A 19,950-nucleotide genomic window follows, 5' to 3' on the forward strand; every position below is an offset into this window, starting at 1 on the left:
TTGTCATTTGTAGAAATACTTTGAATAGCACACGGTTCCTGATTGACTGCAGGGCTGTATTTCAATCACCAGCCTCTACTGACACCGCGATCCCCAGGGGTGCGGCTCGAGGCTTTAGGAATGGCAGCTAAGCCCCCAGCCTGAATTACAGCTCCGTTATTCAAGCCGGAGCCACGCTTGTTATTTATAGTACATAGAAAAAGAGGGTGGACTTTTTGAAAGAGGAAAACAATAAATCAAACTAACAAGATGACCAGCTCTAATATTAAAATGTAAAACTCTATGATGTAAAAGTAGAAAGATTAATGAGCATATGACGTAGGGTTATTAAAGGTGTGATGGGCAGGAGAGGGAGTGGATTATGGGGAAATTAAATGAAGTATTTCACTGGAAGGCAATCAAGTTCCATAGAAGTTTTTAAATGACCAGCTAATAGAGCCGGTCTTATTACCATAGTGAGCTACCCCGAACAGACAATCCTTTCGCTAACACCTTGTCTCCCCAAATTCCTGAGTCTTGGCTATTGTGACGTGCAATCACAAAGGCATGCAAACACCGTTAATAGTTACAGCACTGCTACTGATGTTTTCTCTCATTATTGCTCTCCTGGGATGAGTAGTCATGACATTTGGGAAGGCCTGAAACAAAGGAATAATAACGTGACAGTTTTCCGGAATGATCACCAAGCAATAAATTTATCATGCAAAGATATTAATACGGGCTTGAGGAATAAGAAGAAAAACATGTTTTCTGATGATTTTGCTTGAGAGAGTATACCAATTAAGATATTTATGAATTAATATCAGAGGATCCCAGATTATTGGCTCCTGTTTCTGGGTAACAGAATCAGTTGCTAAAACCAATTTCTCGGCACACACCCTTTAACCTCTGCTGGGGTGTTTTTGCAATTCATTTACCTGATCCCTCCTTCCCTCTCCTTCATCATCCCTTCAATACTTTAAGCCTCATTTCCTGTCTAGCAGTTAATAAAAGAAAAATGTCACCCCCATAACCCTCACCCAGGCCACCCTCCCTTTCCTTCAAATTTATAGGTCTTTGTCTTACAGTTAGTTATTTCACCTTTGTTTAAAGTTTGTCAGCCTGTCCAACCCAGCGAGTCCGACCCTTCGGGAATCTGCGAGCTGATACTCGGTGTAACAGCTGGGGCGTCATTTGTTCACATTCAGATTCCTGAGGCAATGTCAAAGGAAACACTCTGAAAGATGGAACGGGAGACAAATCTGGTGTAAAAAAAAAACTTCCAACCCCTAAAAAATGACAAAATACCTCAACGAGATATGGTTCATAAGGTTTGCAGGGCCTAGGCGCCTCCCTGGAGGTCGAGGTGCTCCGGTGGGACCAGCAGGTCCATAGCTGCCTCCGCATGGGCTGCATCCGTTCCTCCCGTCCCTTGCGTGGGGTCTAAGCAGAGCCTGGCACTCGGCTAAGTGTCACTCCAGAAATGTGGTGAAGTAAAATCTCAGGGACGGTTTCATAGGTTGCTTATCGAGAAACAAACAGTTTTAAATCTGTGCACTTAAAGGTTGGTCTCAGTACTGAGCAACTGAGCCTTAAAAGAGAATAAAAAATTCTTTATATAGGACTTGATTTGTTACTGTTAATCAGTTAATTGTTTGAGAACTAATGAAATACAATGCATTTTACAAACACTTACATTGTTGCTTAGGATATTTTGTATTTTTACCTTCCTTGAGAGGAGAGAGGATTCTGGGATGGTGGAACCGAAGGGCGTCTTGGGTATCCGTGTCAGTTTCTAGGGCTGCCGTAACAGAGGACCACAGACTGAGTGTATTAAACAACAGAAATTTATTTCCTCGGCATTCTGGAGGCCAGAAGTCCAGTATCAAGGTGTTGCGAGGTTTGGATTCTCTTGTGGTCTCTCTCCTTGGCTTGTTGATGGCCACATTCTCCTTGTGTCTCACATGTGCTTTCCTCTGCCTGTCTGAGTTTTAATCTCCTCTTCTTATAAGGACACCAATCAGATTGGATTAAGGTCCACCCTGACAGCCTCATTTTAACTTAATTACCTCTTTAAAGGCCCTGTCTCCAAATACAGTCACATTCTGAGATACTGGGGGCTTCAACATATGAACTGGCCAAGCAAAACCAAATAGAAATTAATAGAGAAGACTGTGAAATCCAAGCATTTGACAAATGGTAGACATTCATAAATATCTGTTGAACGATTGACAGCCTCTCTTTAATTAGAAATAAGGACTTACAACAGATTCAGTGGCTTCTTAAATATCCGTGGAGATGATAAAGGGATAGAGAAATAGTCATTGGACAGAGAGACAGAAAGAAGGGATTGGCCGAGAACTATGCGTTAGGAATCATACTTAGTAGAGTCCCAGCTCTACTACTTTCTAAGGGCTTCTTTTTGTCTCCATTTTACATCCCTCCAAGTACATACACTGGTGGGGGCAAGAGAGTTAGGGTGGCTGGGGTAACGGGGAGCTGCAGGGAAAACGAAGGACAGAGTCAGTGTTCCCACTAGTAAGTGATCAGGTAAGAATGCCCCTGCCGATGAGCTCCCTCCTCAACCACTAGGCTCCCAGAGCACCCAGGGAACGCGGGTGCAGGTGTGTTAGTTTACCTCTAGCAGGAGTAGAGCTCAACGGAGGCAGGTGCTAAGATCTCGGCACTTGACACACACTCTAGAATGTGGTAACCACTCACAAACTCATGAATGGATGAAAGGAATCAATGACTAAAAGAATAGTCATCAGGCACTGACTCGTGGCATCCATCTAAGACCAAAGACTGAAATAATTCCCCATAGAAAACCCTGACATCAGGGCTTTGCCCACAGACACAGAAACTACCCAGAAGATAAGATACATATACCACTCACCGCTGAACTGGGAAAAGGACTTCACGACTTCATGAACCAATTTGTGCCTCACCCTCATCTCCCATCCTTAAAATTCATTTTCTATGACCAACTCATTAGTTATCTCATACAGTAATTTAAACACTTGTTGGATAGCCTGTATATGTGTGGATTGATTCATTTTATTTTTCTTAAATATATTCTCCTCTAGGCGGGGATTGCATGATTCTCTGCATGAATTCTAGCACATGATAACTAAGTGCATCACAAGCCTCTTTGGAAAATTCTATAAGCCCCTCAGCAGGGTGTGGGCTGAGCACCAATCTCCTTCCTCTTTTTGCTCAGTCATCCTCTCACCTTCGGTCAATGGCTCTCCCTCTCTCCGTCTCTTATTTAGATTTTGCTCACTGGAAATAATAACCTATCTCTTTGTTAGTATTCAGAAATTATTAAACATTGGAGATTCCTGAGAAGGAGTCTGAAATAAAAGGGTATGAATTATGGAAATCAAAGTGGTAATTTTGATCGTCATTATGACATTCTCCACTAAAAGTTGAGGCACCTTAACTTCTTCTTACATCTTCCGATCCATCTCTCTCCCCATTTTTTCAGGATAATCTTTCCCTTTCTTTCCTTGTAGTTGAATAATTCTTGTACACAGTGATTTTCGGATTTTGTAGATAAAAGGACAATTCAAGCTGTTAAAAAGAGCTGTAACTGGATCACTGAAGAGCAAGAAGTTTCCAGTCAGAAACACATCAACTTGGAGCTGGCCCAGTGGTGCGCTGGTTAAGTGTGCACGTTTTGCCTTGATGGCCCGGGGTTCGCCAGTTTGGGTCCCGGGTGCAGACATGGCACCACTTGGCAAGCCATGCTGTGGTAGGCATCCCATGAATAAAGTAGAGGAAGATGGGCACGGATGTTAGCTCAGGGCCAGTCTTCTTCAGCAAAAAGAGGAGGACTGGCAGCAGTTAGCTCAGGGCTAATCTTCGCCCCCTCCCCCCGCAAAAAAAGAAACACACCAACATCTTATTAATAAGCCCAAACTGCGGTCTTTCTCCTGCTCCAATTATGCAACTGTGTGGAATAATGCCACTCACTCTGTTCCCCTTCCAGAGGCACCTTTTCTTACAGAAAGTGTAAACCCAAGAGACACGAAGAGGAGCAGTAAAGAGCTTGCCTAGGCTTCCAATTGGTGCTCCACTGAGGTGGTCTCCAGGTAACCAGAATGCGGCACGTGAGAGAAAACAACATGAGAGAAAAGTAAAATCCTAAGATGTATATATATATATATACATTTTAATATGGAATGCTTCACGAGTTTGCATGTCATCCTTGAGCAGGGCCTAAGCTAATCTCCTCTGAATCGTTCCAATTTTAGTATGTGTATTGCCAAAGTGAGCACAGATTTATGTTTTTTAATGGCAGAAGATGGTGTTCTGACTCAAGTCACTCAAATCTTTACAGGCTTTTTTCAAGCTAAGCTAACACTATTTATGCAACGCTTTATATGCAACACGGCAGCACCCCTTCCATCTCCCTTGAGTCGGGGTGAGTCTGAAGTTGGCAGTGCGAGGGAATGTTGAATGTTGTACACAGGGAGTTGGGTAGGAGTGTTGAGAGCTAAGGAGAAGCCTTTCCGACACTCCCTATTCTCTTAAAATTGTCCGGAGCATGCTTGCTCATACTCCCTAAATTTAAAAATCCCAGGACCCAAGTGAAACAAATCACCCTCCTCCCCAGTGGATTTGTTGACTCTCAGAAAAATAGAGACAGCCAGTCTGGAGGGCAAGGGATGTTAAATTTGTATTTTCACCACCTACGGTTGTTTCTCCCTACGAACTTCTCAGTATCCTTCAGTTTCACACTGAATAATCCACCACCTTGAACTGCCGTCTCATTGTTTCTTTTTTGTTTTTAAGTTTTTTAATGAATATTTTTGGGAGGAAGGTTGGCCCTGAGCTAACATCTGTTGCCAATCTTCCTCTTTTTTTCTCCCCAAAGCCCTAGTGTGTAGTTGTACACCCTAGTTGTAAGTCACTCTAGCTCTTCTGTGTGAGATGCCACCACAGCATGGCTTAACAAGCAGTGCATAGGTCTGCGCCCAGGATCCCAACTGGCAAACCCCAGGCCGCCAAAGCGGAGCCTGCGAACTTAATCACTGGGTCCCGGGCTGGTCCCTCATTGTTTCTTTAGCATAGTTCTTGCTTCTCTCACAGATTCCAAGCTCTTTAATGTCAGGACCAATACATGTAATTCTGTTCTACTCCTGAAGCATCAAACCTAGTGTGCAGTAAATATGATTTAAGTGGTTGATGAAAGAGAGGAGCAAATTGATAGACAAGTGAAGAGACAGAGAAACAACTTAGGAAGATTTCTAACATTTGGAAATGTCAATGTCTTCTCATGTTCTCATACTATATGGATGTGGGACTGTTTGCACAATCTCAGGGCATTCACAGGAACCCCGAAGACTGCCCCAAATTCTGTTTCTGCAGGAGAGGTCTGGTTGATGATGGTACTCCAATGTAGATGATGATATGAAAATGCTTATATGACCGTGTCTCCTGGAATTTCCAAGTCTTCAGATGAGTGGACTTTACACATCTGAAATTAAGAGCTAGTGATGTCCAATATTAGTTGACCGACAGGCAGTATCAGACATGTTTGACATGCCTCATGTAATCTTGATAATGATTTTATATGGAAGGTACAGGAATCCCCACATCAAGGTTGAGAAAATTGAGCTTTAGAGAGTTTAAGTAACTTGTGGAGGTCACATGGCTCACAAGTGATGAACTTTACCTGTTTAACTCAGAGGCCTTAACCAACCACAAGTAAGTACTGCTCCTTGAGTTGGGTTTGTTGCTTTTGTTATTGCTGTTGCTTTTGTTGCTAAGGCAAGATGTAGAATGCATTTATTTTTTTATTTTTTTTAGAGATTTTTTTTTGCTTTTTCTCCCCAAAGTTCCCTGGTACATAGTTGTATATTCTTCGTTGTGAGTCCTTCTAGTTGTGGCATGTGGGACGCCGCCTCAGCGTGGCTTGATGAGCGGTGCCATGTCCGCGCCCAGGATTCGAACACTGGGCCGCCTGCAGCGGAGCACGTGAACTTAACCACTCGGCCACGGGGCCAGCCCCTAGAATGCATTTAAAAGAATAAGGAAGAGGAGAAACACTTGCAGCATCCTTGGAAAAATATTTGGAAGAATTTAATAAGAATTAAACATTTAAAAAAGTCTCTGTTGATAAAGACGTACCCATTTTTGTGGTAGAAGAGGAGAAATAATTTGAGGGATAAATTAAAGTGAATAGTAAAGTCCTCTATTTCTTTAAAAATAGATTTCTTAAAAACAAAATAAGAGACCAGAAAGGAATTTCTGAAGGGTGGTTTTATTTTGCTTCTTCAGACATGAATTATGTTAGAAGATTACATGCTGTACATGTTTTATGTTCAATAATGTCTGTGTGCACATTCTAAAGGCAGGACTAAGACAAGGGCAGTTATTCCCAACAACGTGAATAATAAATTCCTACTTACCCTGGAAAGGCTGTCTTTGTGGGCAGTTTACTTTGAGAAAATTTTCCTTATTTTTAGTCACTTAGTGTTCTCTCAGATATGCTTTTTCGTTTTCCAAACTTCTATTTCCAGACTCAGTCTAAGAAATAAGTTAGAACTTATTTCTGTATATTCTTTTTACCTGTGGTTTAGGAAAAGATGTATTTCCTGACTTTTAGTGTCTTGGTGGACCAAATTCATACATATCCTGTGTATTAGTGGGGATAGGTGTGCGTTTAGTGAATGTATTTCTATCTATATGTAAGAGATCATATCCCCAGTACAAACTGGCTAGAATTGACCTTTGGAGCTGTTTATTCTAGTTTTAATAATTATTAGTAGAAGTCAACAAAACAAAGTGGTTGGAAGACCATGAGCTTAAAAAACAGACCTACCTTGGGGCTGGCCCCGTGGCCGAGTGGTTAAGTTCACGCGCTCCGCTGCAGGCGGCCCAGTGTTCGTTGGTTCGAATCCTGGGCGCGGACATGGCACTGCTCATCAGACCACGCTGAGGCAGCGTCCCACATGCCACAACTAGAAGAACCCACAACGAAGAATACACAACTATGTACTGGGGGGCTTTGGGGAGAAAAAGGAAAAAATAAAATCTTTAAAAAAAAAAAAATTAAAAAACAGACCTACCTGGAATCTAATCTTTGACTGTGTCCTTAGGTAAATTATGAAATTCTGAGCCTTGATTTTCTCACTGTATGATAAATAATGCCCGAGGTTTAAATGAGATAATATATGCAAAGTACAGCTCTTGGTGGGCACTTAACAGTGATGGTTTCCTTTCTCTTTCCACAAGCTTATTTCCTGTTCAAAGATAGAATTCTGGGGAGCTACGAGGGCACTTGGGAGCAAGGTTCAAGACTGATTGCTATTACTTAATAAATTCATTGGTTATTCCTACTAATCTGAACCCACAGATATCCTTGTGAAATCCTGCCAGGGGTCCTTGGAGGATGGCATTAGTGCAGCATTGACAGCTCAGGGAACTGGAAATAAGCCAATGGTCATAAATTGCAAAGCCTTTTACAATCCGAACATGATGGAAACTATATGCCATTTTGGGGGTGATTTGAAAAGCACATGGTTTGGAGTTATTTTGATGGATTAAGTATTTTCCCTGAATCATCTAGTTCAGAAGATTAAAATTTGATTATAAAATACCAAAATGTTTTTAGATGTAGAAATAGTTGAGCATAAATCAAAACTCAAGGTTCATGAGAAAATAATCAAGGGAACAAGTGATGTGGTGTTCTTTTAGGTCTGATATTGGAACTAAGAAATGTTACAATAGTTTATTGTTCATAGAATAATATATTCTTGCAGAATTGTTTCAGAGCGCAGGCACTACCCAGAGGTGATTGGTGCCTGGCAATATACCAAAATAATGCCCACGATGAAGGAAAGTTATGAGAACATAAACTTTTCCCCTTAGTTCCTTGTGTCTTTTGCTTCAAACTCAGATAGAGGTGGTTTCATAACTCCTCTATGGGCAAACGCATTCCAGGATAGAAGTTCTCTGTCAGAAAAGTTACATGACAGTCTAGAGAAGTGGGGCTTAACCTTTTGGGTCATATACCTGTTTAAACAAACTTTGTAGAAATACTTAAAGTCTACATGATAATATGAAGACTCTCAAAATGGCTAGAAGGTGCCTTTAAAGGTTCTTGGCAATTGTAGCCTGTCTCAGTGGGACTTGCTGTGTGATGGGAGAATTCCTAACCCTTGCCTCCAAGCAGTTTCTCCTTTTCTCCTTAATTTGCTCTTATTTTCCATAAATCTTGCCCACACGTAGTCTCATCAGGGCTCTTTTGTCCTTCATTAAAAATAAAACGATTCTATGAGAATGAACCATCTTAACCTCCGTAACATGGAGGAGGTGTCTACCCTGACACCTTTCCCTTTCCCTCCTTCCCTCCTTCTCAAATTCAACCCCCTGTGCTCCAAACTCTAAGTCCCTTCTGTTCCTTCCAAGACTTTGCAGGAAGATCTTCCCTTTTCCTTTATCTTTAACCTCTCCTTTTCTAGTAGCTGTTTCTACTCCTTACATAAGCACTCTCAACTCTGCCTGAAGTTATGCTAAGAAAACTGGAAACAGGAAAGCCCTGCCTCTATGCGTTATGGAAGGTACCAGAGGGGCAAGGTGAGCCCTCTGCCTGGGCAGCCAAAATGACAACAGCCGAGAGAAAAGACGGGGCTGTGGTCAGGCAGAAATGAGAGGGATTTCCTGGCCCCTTCCAAGAACCAGATCTTTCTTAGAGGGTGCAGGCTGGCCATGGGGATTGTGTGAGCTAGTGATCCAGGGAAGGTCTTGCCAAAGTGAGACAAGGAAGGAAGCCCTAGAAATGGGGAAGAATGAGCACAGAAGACTGTGAACACCACCAAGGCCCTGTATGCCAGCCCAGGAATAAAATTGAATATCTCTGGTTGCGGATGAGGCAAATAGGTAGTGTAGACTGAAGTTGCCAGAATTCTCAGTGTTTACAGGCGGTCTATCTATGAATAATTTAAGATATGCTATATAATACGATGCCAGCCGAGCTGGTCTGGTGGTTAAGATTCGATGCTCTTGCCATGGGGCCTGGTTGATTTCCCTTGAGGGAACACAGCACCCCACTGCCGGTTGTCATACTTTGGTGGCTGCGTGTTGCTGTGATGCTGAAAGCTATGCCACTGGTATTTCAAACACCAGCAGGGTCACACATGGTGGACAGCTTTCAGCGGAACTTCCAGACTAAAACAGACTAGGAAGAAGGACCTGGCCACCCACTTCTGAAAAAATTGGCTGTGAAAACCCTGTGAATAGTAGCAAAACATTGTCTGATATAGCTCTGGAAGGTGGGAGGATGGCGCACACACACACAAAATACCGGGCAGAGTTCAGCTTTGCTGTACACAGGTTGCTAGGAGTCAGAATCCACTCAATGGCACCAGCAAAATATAATATGATATTTTAGGCCCACCAGACTTTTTTTTTGTGAGGGAGATTGGCCCTGAGCTAACATCTGTTACCAATCTTCCTCTTTTTGCTTGAGGAAGATTGTCCCTGAGCTAACATCTGTGCCCATCTTCCTCTATTTTATGTGGTATGCCGCCACAGCATGGTTTGGTGAGCGGTGCTAGATCTGTGCCCGGGATCCAAACCAGCGAACCCCAGGCTGCTGAAGCAGAGCACACGAACTTAACCACTATGCCACCGGGCTGGCCCCCTACACCAGCCTTTTTAATGTGTCTTTGCAGTACGAATGTTAATTCAGTATTTCAGATGTTCTCAGGAGTACTGAGAGAGCAGTCAGACTAGGACGAGGAAGGCTTGGAAGATGGGAAAAAACCCACATAGCTTAGGTCTATGAATAAGATCTTATACAACTAGTAACCAAAGGCAGTGAGTTTAACAAACGCATGGATTGAGGAATGTTTGTCAAGTAATTGGCTAGAACAAAGACCCACCCACTGAATCTAAAGCCTTGATTTACTTCTCTAAGAATCTACAAAAAATTATATACTCCCAAAGCCTTAAAGAAAGAAATGGCTCCTTATGCTCGTACGATTATGTTTTCATTAATTATCACAATCTGCCACTTAGGTGGGTAAGGATGGAAATTTCGTTGTTCTTCATTTGTGTATGAGAAAACTGTTGGTTGCAGCAGTAAAGTGGCGTAATCAAGGAGGTAAAGAGTACCATCGGATCCCGCTTACCTGTCTAGAGCTCTACTCATTAGAGCCCAGCCTGCCTGCTGCAGCCACATCATGTCATGCCACACACGCCACATGCCACAGAGCCCCAAGGGGACTCTCATGCTCTCCCTCCCATGTGGGCCGGGGAGAAAGCAGCCGTGTCCCATGGCCCTGCTGGCTACGGAAGACCAACACATTTCCCCGTGCCTTGTAGGGAGTACTTGATGTTCTCTCTCTTTATAAGCTTCAATTAGATTTTGGTTATGGAGGACTTATTAGAACAGGTTTATTGATGCTTTAACACATTTTCTTAGCTGGAAGCTCATTTAGGAGCCAGTTCGAGAAGCTTGTAAATGAGGACTTCAGCGAGTGGTCTTTCCCCAACAAATTCCAACCAGTTGGTTTCCTAACGTTGCTTGAGTTTTCGTCATTTTCCCGGGAGATTTTTCTTCCTGGGGGAATCTGAGCCCAGTTATCTTGCAGAAGAATAAATTGGAAAAGAAAGCATATGAAAAATAATTGTTCACACAGCCTTTTAAAGTCTTCGAGCCCTGAGTCATGTTCTCAGTGCATGAGGGTTGCCCTGATGCCCTGTCAGAGGTCTAGTTGCTCGAGGGCTGGGGGTGCGCTGGGTGTGCAAGAGCCCCCGTCCCCAGGACAGCAGAGTCTGTAGGAAAGGGGGGCTTCGCCTTCCCTTCCCATGACTGGAGGCCTGTGATTTAATTTTTCTTAAGTAAACGGTGTATTTTAGGACAGTTTTAGATTTACGGAATAATTGCCACGATAGTGCAGAGTTCCCGTATACTCCATGCCCATTATCCCTTTTATTCACATGTTACACGGGTATGGTACATCTGTTGTAATTAACGGACCAATATTGACACATCGTTACTATTAGCTAAAGTCCACAGCTTGTTTAAATTTTCTTAGTTTTTCCCTAATGTTCCTTTTCTGTTCCAGGATCCCAGCCAGGACACCACATGACATTTAGTCCCCATGTCTCCTTAGGCACCTCTTGGCCATGGCAATTTCTCAGACTTTCCTTGTTTTGATGACCTGGGCAGTTTTGAGGAGTACTATGAAGTATTTTGTGGAATGTTCCTCAACTGGGATTTGTCTGATGTGTTTCTTGTGATTAGACTGGGGTTCCGGGTTTTGAGGAGGGGGATACCAGAGGCCACCTTATCGCATCACATCACAAAGTGCCGTCCTTCTCATGTTGTATCGAGGGTCCATACTGACAACATCACTGTTGATGGTGACCTTGATCACCTGGCTGAGGTCATGTTTGTCAGGTTTCTTATGTGGAAAATTACTTCTCCCTCACCTTTCTGCGCAGGACTCTCTGGAAGGAAGTCACTTTGTGCAGCCCACACCTGAGTGGGGAATTATACTCCATCTCCTTGAGGTAAAACCGTCTACATAAATCATCTGGAATTATTCTGCATGGGATATTTGGGTTGTCTCTTCTTTCTCAATTATTTATTTGTTCCATCATTTATTTATATCAGAATGAACTCATGGATATTTACTTTACACTCTGAGTGCTCACTTCAAGTAGCTACAGCTGACGAGCCTGGAGCACCTCTTCGTGTCAGGCCTCTGCGAAGCTCTTTGCTTGTGCTGTTCTATCTAGCTCTTCAACAAAACCATAATGACCCCTGCTTGGTTATTCTCATCCTCATTTCACAGATGAGGATCCTGAGATTCAACAAGGCTGAGTAACTTGCCCCAGGGGTTCAGAGCAATTAAGTGAATGCATCAAGACTTGCACTGGGGGTCAATCTGGACACAAAGCTTGTGCTTGTTGTCACCTGGTACTCTGCCTGCCTCCCTGTTTGGCTAGTTTCACAGAAAGTGAAAAGCAAGCACGGAACAAGTGATCAAATAATGAATAACAGTGTCCCTGTGATCAACACTCAAGTCGCTCGTTCCACTCATTTCACCAGCTCCCACTGACCAACATTTAGTTGTAATTATAAAAAAAGGCAGAGCAAAGATTTTCCTTTCTGAGCCCCAAATAATCCTCACACAGGTACATGGTGGTCCTTGCCTGAGCCTTTCAGCGATGGATTTGAACTTCTTGCCTGTCCTGGCCACCTGAAGTTATCATGCCACGTAGAGTGTTCACTGAATACATATGATAAAACTTCTATGTTGGTTAGTTTGATTTCCTAAAGACCTTAGAATCCTCCTCTCCATCAATCTGCCACTGCCTTTTTTTTCCTGAGTCATTATCTCTTGCTTAGACCATTGCAATGGAATCTGAATTGGTTTTTCTGCTCACCTCTTTTCAGTCTATTTTCTATCTGTTGCCTCTTCTGCTTAAAACCTTTAGATAAATCCCCATTGCTGACAGAATAGAATCCAGCATGGCCTATTCATGACCTGCCGAGATCTCCTCTTCCTCCCCACTCAGCTTTATCTCCCACCACATCTTTCTTCTCCTCCCCATCATCTAGCCATCCTCCCAAGCACCCCCGTCATTTTTCCCCTCCAACCTTTTTCTTGTCCTTCTGCCTTGCTGTTATTCCTGCAGATCCTGCGCTCACTCTTTAGCACTTGGCTGGGCACTTCCTGCTCTGTGCAGGCACACCTTGGCAACTCATCCCTCCCGTGGTCTGTTGAATATGGAACCCACCTCTATTGTCGTACACATCACACCACACTGCAGTAGTCAGCAAACTTTTTCTGTAAGGGGCCAGACAGTAAATATTTTTGGCTTTGTAGGCCACAAGGTCTTAGATGCAACTCAGATCTGCTGTTGTAGTTGGAAAGCAGCCATCGACAATACATAAGTAAATGAATGTGTCTATGTTCCTATACAATGTTACATACAAAAATAGGCAGCACATCGGGTTTAGCCCACAGGCTGTGGTTTGCTGACCCAAGCTATATTCCAATCAACTGTTTACCTGTCTCTCCTCCTTGCTAGCCTCTGAGATCCCTAAAACTGAGAGAACTGCTCTTGTTCATCTTTCTATCCTCAGCATCTAATCCGGGCCTGACACATGTAAGTGCTTACTAAATGCTGCACAGATGACTGTGAATGAACAACTGAACCAATATCGAGCTGAGAATTAAGCATTTAATGGCATCAATAAGAAGCCTGACCGAGTGAATCATGGTGAAACTAGAAACATGTCAAATCTGTACAGGGGAGAATGACACTTTGTTGTACAGTCAGGGAACACAGAGACAACACCTTTGATAGGATCTGGATCAATGAGGCTAGAAAGCTTTGCCCCTTCCATTGCTGGACTGCCAAGGATTAAAAGGAGCTTGAAGCCTTGAGGGGGTGGGACCAGTGCTCCACAATCCAGGTTTCTGTAAATAAACAGTGTTAAAGCCCAGGAGGAAGGCTATTAAATGTGGATTTTGCTTCATTCCTACCACTTTCTTTGGAGGAATTCTTAGCCCCTGATGGGATTGGCTCCAGTGAGCCCTCAGGGTCAAGGTGTATAGCCATCAGCCTTTATCTATTTAGGACTGGAAACTTCTACAGCCCAGCATTTACTGACACAACGAAGGTTGGTCAGGCCTTATTCATGCAGCCTAAGGCACTGCAGGGGTGGCCACTCCTTGTGGTGGTGATACTGAGCAATGGGCTTGCTCTGCTGCCGAGATCTGAGCCAATCAATGACTTCGAGTTAGGGATCCAGAAAGGAAATTTTAATTCAATTAACCGGCATAATCGGGAAGACAGCAGAGTAATATCTCAAAAAAACCATCTTCCAAAACTATAGAATCTTGAAGCGGTTATATAGGGAAAATGGGCAGTAAGGAGGGGGTCCAGGGATGTTGGTCTCCAGGCGTGACAGGTTGCAGGCATCACATTGTTCCACTCTTCTGTCAGCTGTGATGGACACTTTGTAGGTGTGTTTCCCGCTTGTGGTCAGCCTGTTCCTGGAGAAGAACTCATAGAACAAAGTTTTAATTTATCAAGCTGTTGGGGAGTACATACGTAAGTAGAGGCCATAAATCAGGGGAGCACGTGAATTTTTTAGAGTACATTCAGAACAGTGAGTGGTTGCACAGAGGAGGGGCTGGGGCCATTTAGCGTAACAAGATGGCTTCGCTTTTGCTCTCTTACAGTGGGAGAATTTATAGGCTTTCTAAGTAAGGTCTTCTGAGTTGTGGGAGGCTATCTGGAAAGTTCACTTACTCTAAGCATCTCCTTCCCTGACAAAGCCAGATAACGGAGAAATTAATATGCTACCAGGGGAAAGTGTCACCACGTCTCGGGTCTTTAAGATACATTTTTTAAAAGAACTTTTCCATGTTACAGACATCGTATTGAACCAAGGCAATTAAAGAGTTATGTGGAGTAGCTTTTTGGTATTGAATTTTGATTTGATAGGAGAGAGGCATACAGCATATTTACAGTTTTTCCCCTTATGTAAAATGGAACAGAGAAACACAGGATGACCACTTTGATTGGAAAAGGGAACAAGTGTCCTGTACTTAACTGAATTGGATTGATTTTTCTTTAACTGAATACTTTCCTCTATTTTGTTCCATTTCAGTTTGCTTTGCAATAGCAGGTCCAACTTCTCCCATAGGATTTCACATAATGAAGAAAGGAAAAGGAAAGAGCCATTTTTGTAATCCAAAACATACAAATCCAGGTTAAACCTAGCCCAAAGATGTATTTCCTCTGTTATTTTCAGTCCAAATGAATAGATTTCCAAAATTCTGTAAAACTGAACATTAAAAAAAAGAAAAAAGGTAGCACATATTCAACCTTTCAACTGCACTCAGTAGACATTTGGTGAGTGTGTCCTTCACGCCCCCAGGTATCATGCTGTAAATGAGGGATACAATGAGGACCAAACTTTTCCCCACCTTCCGGGAGCCACAGTCCAGTTGGAAAGTGTTCTGGTTATCTATTGTTGAGTAACAAACCACCCCAGACTTAGTGACATCAAACAGCAACCATTTTATTTTGCACAGATTCCAGGGCTCGAGAATTTGGATGAGGGGCAGTGCAGTTTGCTTATCTCTGCTCCACAATGTCTGGGAACTCAGCTGGGAAGGCTCCGAGGGCTGGGAGAGACTTGGATTGCAGGGGCTGGAATCATCTGAGGTTTCCTTACTCCCATCTGGTGCCTGGGTTGGGATAACTCAAAGTCTGGGCACAGCTGGGGCTGTGACTGGAGCATCTACACATGGCCACTCCATGTGGCTTTGTCTTCTTCTAGCGTGGTAGCTGGACCGCAAAGGAGTACCTGACAGGGAGCACCGAAAGAGAGAGCTTCCCCAGAGACCACGGTAGAAGCCGAAAGAGCTCTTTTGCACTAATCTCGGAAGTCACGGGATCCCTTCCTCCACATTTTGTGGCTATAAACTATTCACAGTGGCCACTCCAAATTCAAAGGGAGAGGAATTGGACTACACCTCTTGAAGGTGGAATAACAAGAACACACAGCAGAAGAGCATGGGAGACGTTCTTGCAATCATCTTTGGAAAATACGGTATGCATGGGGAATGAGACATGTAAACATGCAACTATACTACCATATTACTACGTTTCAGTTACCTGTTACTGGGAAATAACCCACCCCACAACTTACTGACTTGACACCATGATTATCAATTATTGGCTGGGTTGTGCTGTGCCACGTGGTATTGAATGGGGTCCCTCATGTGGCTACATTTAGCTAGGCACTCGGAACGCCTGAGATGGCTTCACTCACATCTGGTGCCTCAGTTGGAGTGGCTGGAATGCCTTGGGGTCCCTTGGTTCTTCTCCACATGGTCTCTTGCCATATAGCAGTTGGGTCCAAGCTTTTTGATATGGGGTCTGGTAAGGCCTAGTGCCAGAACTGGCACAGGATTACTTCCATGGGATTTGATTCGAGACACCAGGTCAGCCAAAACTCAAGGAGTGGTAAATACACTGGAGGAGTGGCATGTGCATAGAGGGATGGTGAGCGTTACTGGTGACCACATGCAGAGATATTTTACCATGTTAGAGGTATCATAAAGTGCTCTGAGATGGCAGATGAAGGATCAGAGAGTTTCGCCAGGTTGCTTCTGTGAGTTTCTGTGTCAGGCCGTGCGGAGAGGGTAGGTTCAGGAGGGAGCATGGTTGGTAGTGGGGTATCCAGGGAAGATGTGACATTTGAACTCTGAGTGCTCTACGTAGACAAGATGTGGAAGCATTGTAGGCATGGAAAACCGCATGAGCGAGAACAGGGAAGCTGGAAAGTGTCTGGGGAATAGAGGGAGGTGCAGTGTGGCTACAGCATCATATATATACGGGAGTGGTGGCGTGGTAGAATTGGGGTAGATAGGAATGTCAGAGGATCAGTCTATACTCAGGCATGTTCATGTAGGACTTTCTGGGTCCTGCTGAAGTGTTTGGACCTTGTTATATTGGGAACACGGGCTGAGAGTTTTTAAAAGTTGAATCATCAGAGATGAACTGGAGGGAGGGGAGATTAGATGTAGGGAGAGCGGTTATGATATCATGACAGCTCAAATGGGGTCCAATGAAGATTTGTACCACAGACAGAGTTGAGAGGAACCTCTGTGAGGAAAGACGCAGAGAAAAGGCAAAACCATCTGTGCAGAGAAATAGGGCCAACTGGGCCAGTGTTATACACCATTGATCTGAGGGCTGTTGGGAGGGTAACCTGCCAAAATCCTCTTCTATATGTTACTGTTCTGCAATTCCGCCATTACACTTGGCACATTTGTATTAAGATCTATCTGTTCCTTTAGTCCCCAAAACAGACGATAGTGTCCATGATTTTATCAGAACTATATTCTTGGAATAAAAAATCCAAAGTAGTGTACAACCAGCATAGAGTTCTTGGAATTGCTGTTGGAAACACTGACATTAAGAGTAGGTATATTGGAGCTAACTGGATACCAGAGGAGTTTCATTTCTATAGAGCCTCAAACTTCTTACCACCATAGAGGTGTTTAGAGTAGAATAGACTACATTCGTTGATGCAATAAATAGTTCTCAAGTGCCTACTACATGCAAAGCACAATTCTCGGGGGAACAGACAGCAGTGACTGAGATAAAGGCCTTGCTCTCATGGACGTTCTTTATATTCCTGTAGTAGACAGGGATTTGTCACACCCAGAGAGGCCTTTAAAATTGGTTATGGAGTTTTATCTGGCTGACTTGGCATAAGCGTTGTTCTCTCCTAAGTGGGATAGGTGTGCATTTTGTGGCATCTCAGACGATAGAATTTGGCTGCATGTAGCTCTTATCATGAACTTGGCGATCACTTATCATGAACAAGGAAGTTGTTCCATGAGATTGAGCACAGACATGCAGGAAGGTGGCCTCCCAAGGAAGGAGAGTGGCATGCTCTATGGTTAGGACTCGAAGTTTGGGGGTTTTTTGGTATCTATTCAAACTCTGACATTTGAAGAGTATGTTCATCCCCACTTGTGCATTTGTTTCTAATCCATTGGTTCATTTTTAACAGCCATTAACTGTCATGCCCTTTGCTACTGAAGTACATCTCCAGCTACTCAATGGGAGGCATTTTGGCTGTGAGAGAATGTGTTTCCAATTGCTGCCTTTTCTAATAACATCAGCAGGTGTACAGAAGAGGCCTAGGAGCTAGTGCCACAGAGAATTAGAACAGAGCTCGTTCTGGGCTTGCCTTTAGACAGGCACTTTGAGGATTCCAAGTCTTGCCATTAATACAACTTGGAAGGGCTATATTATAAGGTAAAAGTTTTCCTGGATAAGGCTGAATTTCATCCAGAGTAAACCTTCTGCTTTTTATCAGCATTCTATTAGCTGGCACTTGCACACACTTGTAACACAGTGATATTTCCTGCTAACTTTGGTGACCGTAAGACCCAGAAATATCTTGAAGAAGGTTTAACTGGCTCATCAAAGAAAGGCTATGTTCTTTAGAGCGCTTGGTATCAAGTGTGTTTTATTATAGTCTAAATTGCTGATTCACGTTTGGAATATATGATAACTTTCTATTAACCAAGCACCTCCCTCTGCAACCAGGCAAGATAACTAATAATTTATGATGAATTCTTTTAAACTCAAATTCCTTAACTTCCTTTCTTAGCCTTCTTGCACTTTTTTTTGGACCATGTTTTCATTCAGTCATGTGCACAACACTCTCCATGACTTAAATGGCCAAAAACTGTCCACAGTTTATCTAAAACTCAAACAGCTGTTGTCTTTACATTTTTATTCATATGTATTAACGTTTTGAGAGCAACTTTGCTGCTGGAATGAGTGTGTGCTTGTGTTGTGCATTGTGTGCCTGCCCGCATCCGTATATAATTCTTCTCAGAGGCATTGCTGGTAGATAAGAAAATGATCTGAGTAGCAGATACACGATCTCATTTTTTTTCCTCAGTTGTTTGCAATTTGGATTTAGGCTCAAAGGATTAAGTGTGTTAGCCAGTGATGGTTTCTCAGACGCCAATTGCTTAGAACTTCTAATCTGCACCCTTAAGCTATTGACAGAGGATAGTATGGCCCATCCTACCATGGTGGAAGGCAGTGCACTGCCTGTATTTTTGGAGCATTACTGGAGCATCTGAAGCCCTTAATACTTGCTTTAAACAGTTTGTTCCTCAACAGGAATATTTTGGAAGCAGTAGTAGCCGGAGTTTACTCATTTTTTGGCATTTCCCTAAGTTCCTTTTTGCTGGCAGTTTTTAATGAAATTACACCAAGGGTAACACTATATGCATAACTATCTAAAAATGAGAAAGTGAGGATTATCATCTTCTACCTGGGACTCTCAAGGCATTATTTGATCACTGAAAACTAGATCATCCAAGTACCAATGGGGCAGGGATGGCCGAGATCAGAGGTTGGCAAACCCTCACATCTGCTGTGTCCTGTTGCCTTTTCCTGTTCATTCATCCTAAAAAATTGGTTTGCACCTATAATGTGCCAGGCACTTTTTGGGGGATATGTCAGTTAACGTAGAAAAAGATCCCTCTTTTTATGAACTTTACTTTCTAGTGGGGGAGATGGGCGATATAAGATAAACATAATGGGTAAGTAGACTGTATGGTACCTTGGAAGGTCATCAGCGCTGTTCAGAGACAGAAGAAGGAGGGCAGGATAAGGAGGGTTCTGGAGCCTCGGAGCTGGGGGGGATGTGCAGTTTTAGGGAGCCATATTAGGTCTTGCTGAGGAGTTAGCATTTAACTGAACTAGTGAGACAACTAGTCATGCATAAATCTGGAAAAGGAATGTTCTGGCCCAGGGAACAGCCAGTGCAAATTCCCCACAGCAGGAACCTGCTTGGTGTGTTGGAGGAGGGGCAAGGCGGCCCGTGTGGCTGGAGATAGCAGGCGATGAGGTCACAACAGTAACCGGGGAGTCAATCCTGCAGGACGCCCTAGGCCTTTGTAAGGTTTTCAGCTTTTTCTCTGGGGTAGGAGGGACATCACTGGAGATTTTTGAGTGAGTGAGTGGTAGGACCTACTTCACATTTTTAAGAAAGTCCTCTGGTTGCCATGTTGAAAATAGACTGTAGTGGGATGTATTAATTTCCTAGGTTTTTGGTAACAAAGCACCACAAACTGGGCAGCTTAAAATAGTTAAAAATTTATTCTTTCACAGTCCTGGAGGCCAGAAGTCCAAAATCAAGGTGTTGGCAGGGTCGTGTTCCCTCTGAAGTCTCTCGGGGACTTCCTCGCCATTCCCGAGCTTCTGGTGGCTGCTGACAGTCCGTGGTGCTCCTTGTCTTATAGCTGCATCGCTGATCTCTATCTAGTCACATGGCCTTCTCTCCTGTGTGTTTCTTTGTTTCTGTGTGTCCTCTCCTTTCCTTATAAGGACGCTAGTGGTTGGATCTAGGGCTTACCCGAAACCAGTATGACTTCATCTTAACTTACA

General features: G+C 43.4%; 1 non-coding gene across 1 annotated transcript; it reads right to left on the bottom strand.

The window, feature by feature from the left end:
* Window positions 1–4,152: 4,152 nt before the first annotated feature.
* On the bottom strand, window positions 4,153–4,259 carry LOC124248040 (U6 spliceosomal RNA). Its single transcript, XR_006890922.1, has one exon. It is a non-coding gene; the product is annotated as a U6 spliceosomal RNA (small nuclear RNA).
* Between the last annotated feature and the right edge of the window lie 15,691 nt (window positions 4,260–19,950).

The sequence above is a fragment of the Equus quagga genome, chromosome 11 (assembly GCF_021613505.1).
Source record: "Equus quagga isolate Etosha38 chromosome 11, UCLA_HA_Equagga_1.0, whole genome shotgun sequence".
Taxonomy (NCBI): Eukaryota; Metazoa; Chordata; class Mammalia; order Perissodactyla; family Equidae; genus Equus; species Equus quagga.